At 38.6% G+C, this 7,985-nt stretch overlaps 1 protein-coding gene across 2 annotated transcripts in view; it reads right to left on the bottom strand.

Moving 5' to 3' along the window:
- Positions 1–7,985, bottom strand: part of RNGTT (RNA guanylyltransferase and 5'-phosphatase) — a 240,518-nt gene that overhangs the window by 178,775 nt on the left and 53,758 nt on the right. The gene's annotated exons all lie outside the window — the stretch shown is intronic.

The following is a 7,985-nucleotide window of genomic DNA, read 5'->3' on the forward strand; positions in this document are numbered from 1 at the left end:
TTCTTCGGCGCTCAGCCTTCTTCACAGTCCAGCTCTCACATCCATACGTGACCACAGGAAAAACCATAGCCTTGACTAGATGGACCTTTGTTGGCAAAGTAATGTCTCTGCTTTTGAATATGCTATCTAGGTTGGTCTTAACTTTCCTTCCAAGGAGTAAGCGTCTTTTAATTTCATGGCTGCAGTCACCATCTGCAGTGATTTTGGAGCCCCAAAAAATAAAATCTGACACTGTTTCCACTGTTTCCCCATCTGTTGCTCAGTCATATCCAACTCTTTGCGACCCCATGGACTGTAGCCTACCAGGCTCCTCCGTCCACAGAATTCTCCAGGCAAGAATACTGGAATGGGTTGCCATTCCCTTTTCCAAGGGATCTCCCTAACCCAGGGATAGAACCCAGGTCTCCTGCACTGCAGGCGGACGCTTTACCCTCTAAGCCACCGGGGGACCACACTATTAGAAGTCAACTTGTTTCCACTGGTCTTTGTTTATGTTCACATAAAAGTACCAGGAAAAATTTTGGATGCAACAATCTCAATAGCTAAATACTGTAGCTAAACACTGAGACTACAAAAATAAATATAATATGGATTCCCTGTACTAAGGCAACTACCAAGGCCAGACCAATACTGTATTTTGTACTTCTAGCCAGTAGGCTACACTTTATCAGGCTAATACAACATTTAAGAGACTTAAAGGCCATTTTAAATAATTCACAGATAGACAATTTAGTTCTTTGCCCATGCAAAAATATTTTCAAAATTAAATTTCCTAAAGTCTAAGACATTACAAAAATAAAACGTGTCCAAAAAAGCTTACCTGCCAGCAAAAACAGCAGCAACCAGCAGAGCTGGGCTGAAAGCCAGGAACATACTGTACAAAGATGGGCTGCATATAAAATCCTCAAACCAGATCTCACAATTTAAAAAAGAGCTGACAGAATTACTCATTTTCAATTTCTTTGCCTAGTTCACAGATACCAGTGCCTCAAGGGAACCAGATTACCATTAACATGCAAAAACTGAATATAGTTTCTAAAGAAAGTAAAAATACTTTATGATATATGATTTCTAAAAAAGAAAGCATAGAGATATAGAAATTTCTTTCCCAAAATATAACTGGAGCACATATATCAAAATCACTACTCTTCACATGCTATGTACAAGTCCAACAACTGTTTTACCCTTTGGAACATTAATTTCACTATCTGAAATAGAAGCGTTACATTCCAACACAGTTTTTCTATAGACTCCTTTGCTCCCAACACAAACAACTGACAGTAAAACCCATATGGGATAAAATAGAGTCTTCAAATCATCCTTTCACTTTTGGAGACTCCAACATAAAAATATCTATTTCCTGAATCAAACAAAACACCATCGGGGACTTTAATGTGGCTAAATGGTTTTTACAAAAACAGTTCCAAAATGATACTACAGAGTCATCTACAAATATAATAATTCAAATATTTGAATTTGAACATGGCAACATTAAGGAACACAGCAACATTATCAAACCTCTATGCTTTCAATACTGATGTATACATGATCCCCTAATCCTTACTAAATTCTTAATAATCCCAAACTAATATTTTTGAATGTATTAGATGCATAATGCATTGGGTACTGCATCACAAAATAAGCCTGTGTTAAAGCTGGTCCTCTGCTGCCATCTAGTGTAATCATAAAATGCCAAAACTAAACCAAAAGTGACTGGAAAAAAAGTACTTCGGTGGCGCATCTAAATAATAAATCATTAAAATAAACTAGTTCAAAATATGGTCCTTAAATCACTGGAGATAATGCTATAAAACATTTAATAATTTATTTTTAAAAATGTAAATCTCTTACCACAAATGCATTCTGGAGGATATAAATAGTTCATTATAATGAGGATATCTTAAATTATAAAAAGATTGCTACTTCTATCTTAAATATCTTGGAATTTCTTGGGTCACTTGATCTGGGGGAAGCTGGGTGCCATGTAGTAAGGATGTTCAGGCAACTATTTAAGGACACACAGAACTCCAGAGTTAGTATGAAGATTACTTTAAACTGAAGACATTTGAGATTCAAGAGATGCTGAAAGAAGCCTTCCCACAAAAGCAGAAACTTCTGGAAATGAGGTTTCCATAAATCACCTCTTTGGAGTATATTCAGTTCCAGCAAGGGGATTGAGAATGAAATTATCTTAAATCCCCTCTCTGGGGGAGTTTTACAGCCATGAGGAAGATGGAAAAGACCAATCACGCTAGCATAACGTAGATTATCATCAGCTTTCTTATCTCCTGTTGCTATCCTAAAAACAGGTTTTCCTAAAGAAAGCCATCTGTTCTTCCCATAGAAGAACTTTACTAACTTTAGTCATTTAGCAAGTCACTTATTTTGTGCACTCCCAAAGGCATACGAATAAATTTTTTTTTTTTAACTTTTCTTTCCTTCCCTTTTTTTTTTTACTCTTCTTTCCCCAGTTTAATCCAGACTCCCAAACACTAAACACAAGCAGGTGCAAGAAGTTTTTCCTCCCTACCCAGTCTATGGACAGGCCCACAAGTCAAGGGATGGAGGCTCCAGGCCAACAATCAGCAAAGAACTAAGGCTGCTATCAACCACATGAGTAAGCCTGGAAGTGGAGCCTCAAGATGACAGCAATCCTGGCCAAAAGCTTCACAGAAACCCCATGAGAGACAGTGGGCTAGAACCACCCAATTAAATCACTCCCCAGAACCATTAGATATTAAATGTTTGTTGTTTTATGCTGCTAAATTTGGAGGGTAATCTTGAGGTAATCAGAGGCGACTCACTGGAAAAGACCCTGATGATGGGAAAAATTGAGGGCTGGAGGATAAGATGGTTGGATGGCATCACTGACTCAATGAAATGAGTTTGAGCAAACTCTAAGAGATAGTGAAGGATAGGGAAGCCTGGTGTGCTGCAGTCCATGGGGTCGCAAAGAGTCCAACAGGACTTGGCAACTGAACAACGACAGTCTTGAGATAATCTGTCAGGTGGGAACAGACAACTAACATAACAAACATTGATGAAGACAATGAAGGAAAGGAAGGAAGAGTATCAGCAGATGAACTACTACAATACATTTCTGCTGGACAAGAAACAGATGGAGAGATGCTGAGAAGCATAGTGACCACAAAAGAAGCTGTTTTACAAAATCCCAAAGAAGATCCAGACCCAGAAACATCAACTAACAAGAGTAACAGTATAGACAGAAAAGAAAAAATTGGTTATTTTTAATTATGTAAAACAATTAAATCCCCACAACTCACAGAAAAGACATACTAGTTAACCATTTCCTAAGCAATCAATCAATAAAACTGGAAAGCCCTTCTTTTAAAAAACTGAACCAAACCCTTAAGTAAAGCAACTACCACATGGGTAATGGTGCCCAGAAGCAAAGACTTCTCCATACAGTAGGACTGAAGGTCCGCCAAGCACAACTGCTTATTATGAAGCAAAGCTGTCAACGTGACAAACCCAGCGGACTTTCACAAAATTCCTTTCAAGCAGTTTTTCTGTCTTTTTTTCAAATGCAGCTAACCAAGGATCACTGTACATTTCAGAAAACCAGAAACATGAAGAACAAAGATGATTCGAAATACAGTAACTCTATGCTTTCCAGTTAGTATTCCCATAAGAAATTCAAAATGGTATCATGTCCATAAATTATGAACAGGTTGGCATAGAAAGGTATAAGCAGACAGTAAGAATGCATGTACTCTTGAAATTTAAATGCATAAATACTGAAATTAGTAATTCATTATAAGCATAGAGGAAAAAATGAGAAAGCTTATCAGAAAGCTGAAAAAAGAGACCAGCAGATGAAAAGCATGACAGAAAAGATTAGAGAAGAAAAAGAATCTAGGCAGTACAACAACCAATAGTAGGTTTAAAGGGGGAAAACAGAAGGGAAAAAAGGAGCAAACAGGAGAGATAAAATTACCCTGAATGGAAGAACTCAGGTTTTCAGATTCAACTGATTACCAGGTGCCAATGAACGGAAAGGTGGGGGCGGGGGTGGGGGAGGGTAGTGTAGACTCACATAATTAGTGGGTCCACTGAAAAACTTCAGGACAAGAACAAAGAGAAAATTCTAAAGGTTTCCAGGGGCAAACCACGTACACGGCACTAGAATCAGAATTATAACACAACTTTTATCAGTGGCAGAGGTTAATAGAAGTTAAGGTTTTTGTTATTCTGAGGGAAAATCATTTCTAAGTTTTATACACAGCCGAATTACTAAACTCAGGACCAGAGGAACAGCATTTTCATACACCTAAGCATGCTTATGGGTTACTTATTATACATAACTTTCTTAGAAAGAGGCTGAAGGAGGTACTCCTGCAAAATAAGAGAATATACCTAAATTTAAAAAGAAAGGATGGGAAGAGAGGGAGGGAAAAAAAACATGGAATCCAGAAAGCTAGATCCAACCAGGATAAAAGTTGGGAACAGAGCTTTATACACAGGCCAAAAATCACGGAAGGCTATAAAAAAGTCTTTGGGATAACAAAAAATAATTCAAAGAAGAAATAAAATGAGTCAAACTTTGAAAAAACTTGATTATAGGGTAAAGGCAACGATCAGAGTTAAAAAGAACCTATTTAAACTTGACAAAAGGAACATTCTACTTGAAGTGGTAGAGAAGGCATGACTCTGAACTCTGGGCAAGGTGGCTGTCTTTAGTGGTCAGCTCCATCCTAGCACTTGCTCTCAATGGATCTGGGTTGAGAAGTAAGCAAATGACCCTACCCCGATTCCTTTGCCAACTCCCTGGAAGGAGACTGGAAAAAAGGGGAAGGGAAGAAACCTACTGATCCGTTTCTGTCAGCATCTCAGGTGGCACTGAAGGCAGCAGCCACAAGATGACGGCAGGGCTCTTTGGGGCAGAACCCCCGGGGAGTGGCTGCTGGCATGCAGTGGTGAGCAATCCCAGCAGCAGCAGCCACATAGGCAGTAACTCTTCCTGCTGCTGGGCAGCAAGTGCTAACCAGGCTCCCACCAGAGGCAGCAGCAGCTCGCTGAACCTCTCTCACCCTTTTGCTTTCTTGTTCTCACAGTGTCTTTGTAATCAATTCTATGTAGTAAGCCCCTATGTGTGAGAAATATCAGAGTGATTTCTTTTCACATCATAAAAAAGGAAATATATTCCTTTCCACTAACCTCAACAACAGTTCAGTAAGAAAAAAATTTTAAGTATTTTTTACCATTTAAATCAACCTTGACAGAAAACAAAAAAACAAAAACCTATGTTTAACAAACAGCATGTAAATGTAAACAGAGTTGAAAATATTAAAGTTAGAGCTAATGTAAAGAAGTAGATGGAAAACCTGGAACTCAAAAGTTTCTCAACTCCTGTAAGAGTTAAGAAATACTGGGTCACCCCTAGCAGTCCAGCGGTTAAGACGCCACCTTCCAATGCAGAGGGTGTGGTTCAATCCCTTGTTGGGGAATTAGGATCCCACACACCGCTCAGTGTGCCCCCAAATAATCAATTAATTAAAAAATAAAAGAATTAAGAAATACTATGTAAGGGTTATTAGAATAAAGGGAAGATTAAATATAGAGGCATGATAAATGAGGAACTATCAATAACAGTTTTATCTGTAATAAGAAACTAGAAGAAAGAACAGACGGGCAGAAAGAAATTGGTGAGCCACATTCTCATGACCATATTAGAAACTCACCTAAAGTTAACTAATAAACATCAACATAAACATGTTACTCACAGACTTGAGGATAATCACAGGATAAATTAAAAGAAATAAAAAAAGAAAAGCTAAAAGTGATTGCCTTAGACCTTGGGAGATATCACAGGTTCATTTCCAGGCCACCACAATAAGACAAATATCACAATAATCGAGTGGGGGGTGGGCAGTGGTTGCCTTTAGGGAGTAAAAATGATAGGAAGAGGCGATGGAGAAGTGACTTTCAACCATAAGCTTTCTAGTATCACTTGATTTATTTAATCTGAAACAAGGCTTACCTTAATAAACAATTTTATTTTAGTCATCAGATGACACCACCCTTATGGCAGAACGTGAAGAGGAACTCAAAAGCCTCTTGATGAAAGTGAAAGTGGAGAGTGAAAAAGTTGGCTTAAAGCTCAACATTCAGAAAACAAAGATCATGACATCACTTCATGGGAAATAGATGGGGAAACAGTGGAAACAGTGTCAGACTTTATTTTTTGGGGCTCCAAAATCACTGCAAATGGTGACTGCAGCCATGAAATTAAAAGACGCTTACTCCTTGGAAGGAAAGTTATGACCAACCTAGATAGCATATTCAAAAGCAGAGACACTACTTTGCCAACAAAGGTCCATCTAGTCAAGGCTATGGTTTTTCCAGTGGTCATGTATGGATGCGAGAGTTGGACTATGAAGAGGGCTGAGCGCCGAAGGGTTTATGCTTTTGAACTGTGGTATTGGAGAAGACTCTTGAGAGTCCCTTGGACTGCAAGGAGATCCAACCAGTCCATTCTGAAGGAGATCAGCCCTGGGATTTCTTTGGAAGGAGTGATGCTGAAGCTGAAACTCCAGTACTTTGGCCACCTCATGCGAAGAGTTGACTCATTGGAAAAGACTCTGATGCTGGGAGGGATTGGGGGCAGGAGGAGAAGGGGATGACAGAGGATGAGATGGCTGGATGGCGTCACTGACTCGATGAACATGAGTCTCAGTGAATTCCGGGAGTTGGTGATGGACAGGGAGGCCTGGCGTGCTGCGATTCATGGGGTCACAAAGAGTCGGACACGACTGAGCGACTGATCTGATCTGAATAGAAAAATGTTTACTACAACAGAAAAATATTTAGGGTGCACTTATTATAAGGTATAGACATATTCATTGATTTTGACCTAATTAAGAGGATTTGAAAATCTTTCAAGTTAATAGAAAACTGCAAAATTATTATTCATTGCACAAATCAGATAATTAGTTCCAATACTGGTAAACAAATCTCATGAATCTATCTGTTCTAAGGATAAGAAGCCTCTGTTGGTTATTTTAACTAGTTACTTTTAGATTAAATAGCGCTGTTCACAATAAGAATACAGAGTATCATTAGACTTCAAAGTGTAAAATCAAATGGTATATTTGCACTAATTACCATGAATATTATAGGTCATGCTTTTCAGAACTTCAGAGTCACGCACAAATTAAATATGTAAAATACAATATCCTTTTAACTGGTCTTCCATGAGAGAGGGTAAAAAGCCACATTGATTTCTCAAGATTTATCTTGATCTGGAATAAAATTTTAAAGCCACGAAAAATGGTTTGGACAGCACTTACATATCAAAGGGGCTGAAAGGTGTGAAAAATATTTTCATTTTTATAAAATAATCAGTCCTCATGAGAAGAAAAGATCAAAAGAAATATTCCAAAGACTTTGTTTATTTCTTACATTTGTCCCTTGACATGATTGATTACTTCCAATTTTCTTTTATATACAGCACACCTTCCTTAAAAAAAAATTACAATTCTTTCAAACATTTTTTCACTGATTCACAAACTCTTTGTGAATTTTCTTTTTCAGTCAACCTAGTACTTACCATTTCTATAATAATGAACTACAGCATGTGAGCAAATAACCAATTCTTAAAGTATCATGAAATTGTGAAAAAAATAAGTAGGAAAATCCCCTTAACCTCTCATCCAGGTAGCTCATACCTCACACTGGTAGCTCTATAGCTGAGATGGGAGTAGGGGACAGATGTCCTCCAGTGAGCTTAGTAGCATTCAGATCAGATCAGATCAGTTCAGTCGCTCAGTCGTGTCCGAGACTCTTTGCAACCCCATGAATCGCAGCACGCCAGGCCTCCCTGTCCATCACCAACTCCCGGAGTTCACTCAGACTCACGTTCATCGAGTCAGTGACGCCATCCAGCCATCTCATCCTCTGTCGTCCCCTTCTCCTCCTGCCCCCAATCCCTCCCAGCATCAGAGTCTTTTCCAATGAGTCAACTC

The sequence above is a fragment of the Bison bison genome, unplaced genomic scaffold (genome assembly GCF_000754665.1).
Source record: "Bison bison bison isolate TAMUID 2011002044 unplaced genomic scaffold, Bison_UMD1.0 scf7180017864035, whole genome shotgun sequence".
NCBI lineage: Eukaryota > Metazoa > Chordata > Mammalia > Artiodactyla > Bovidae > Bison > Bison bison.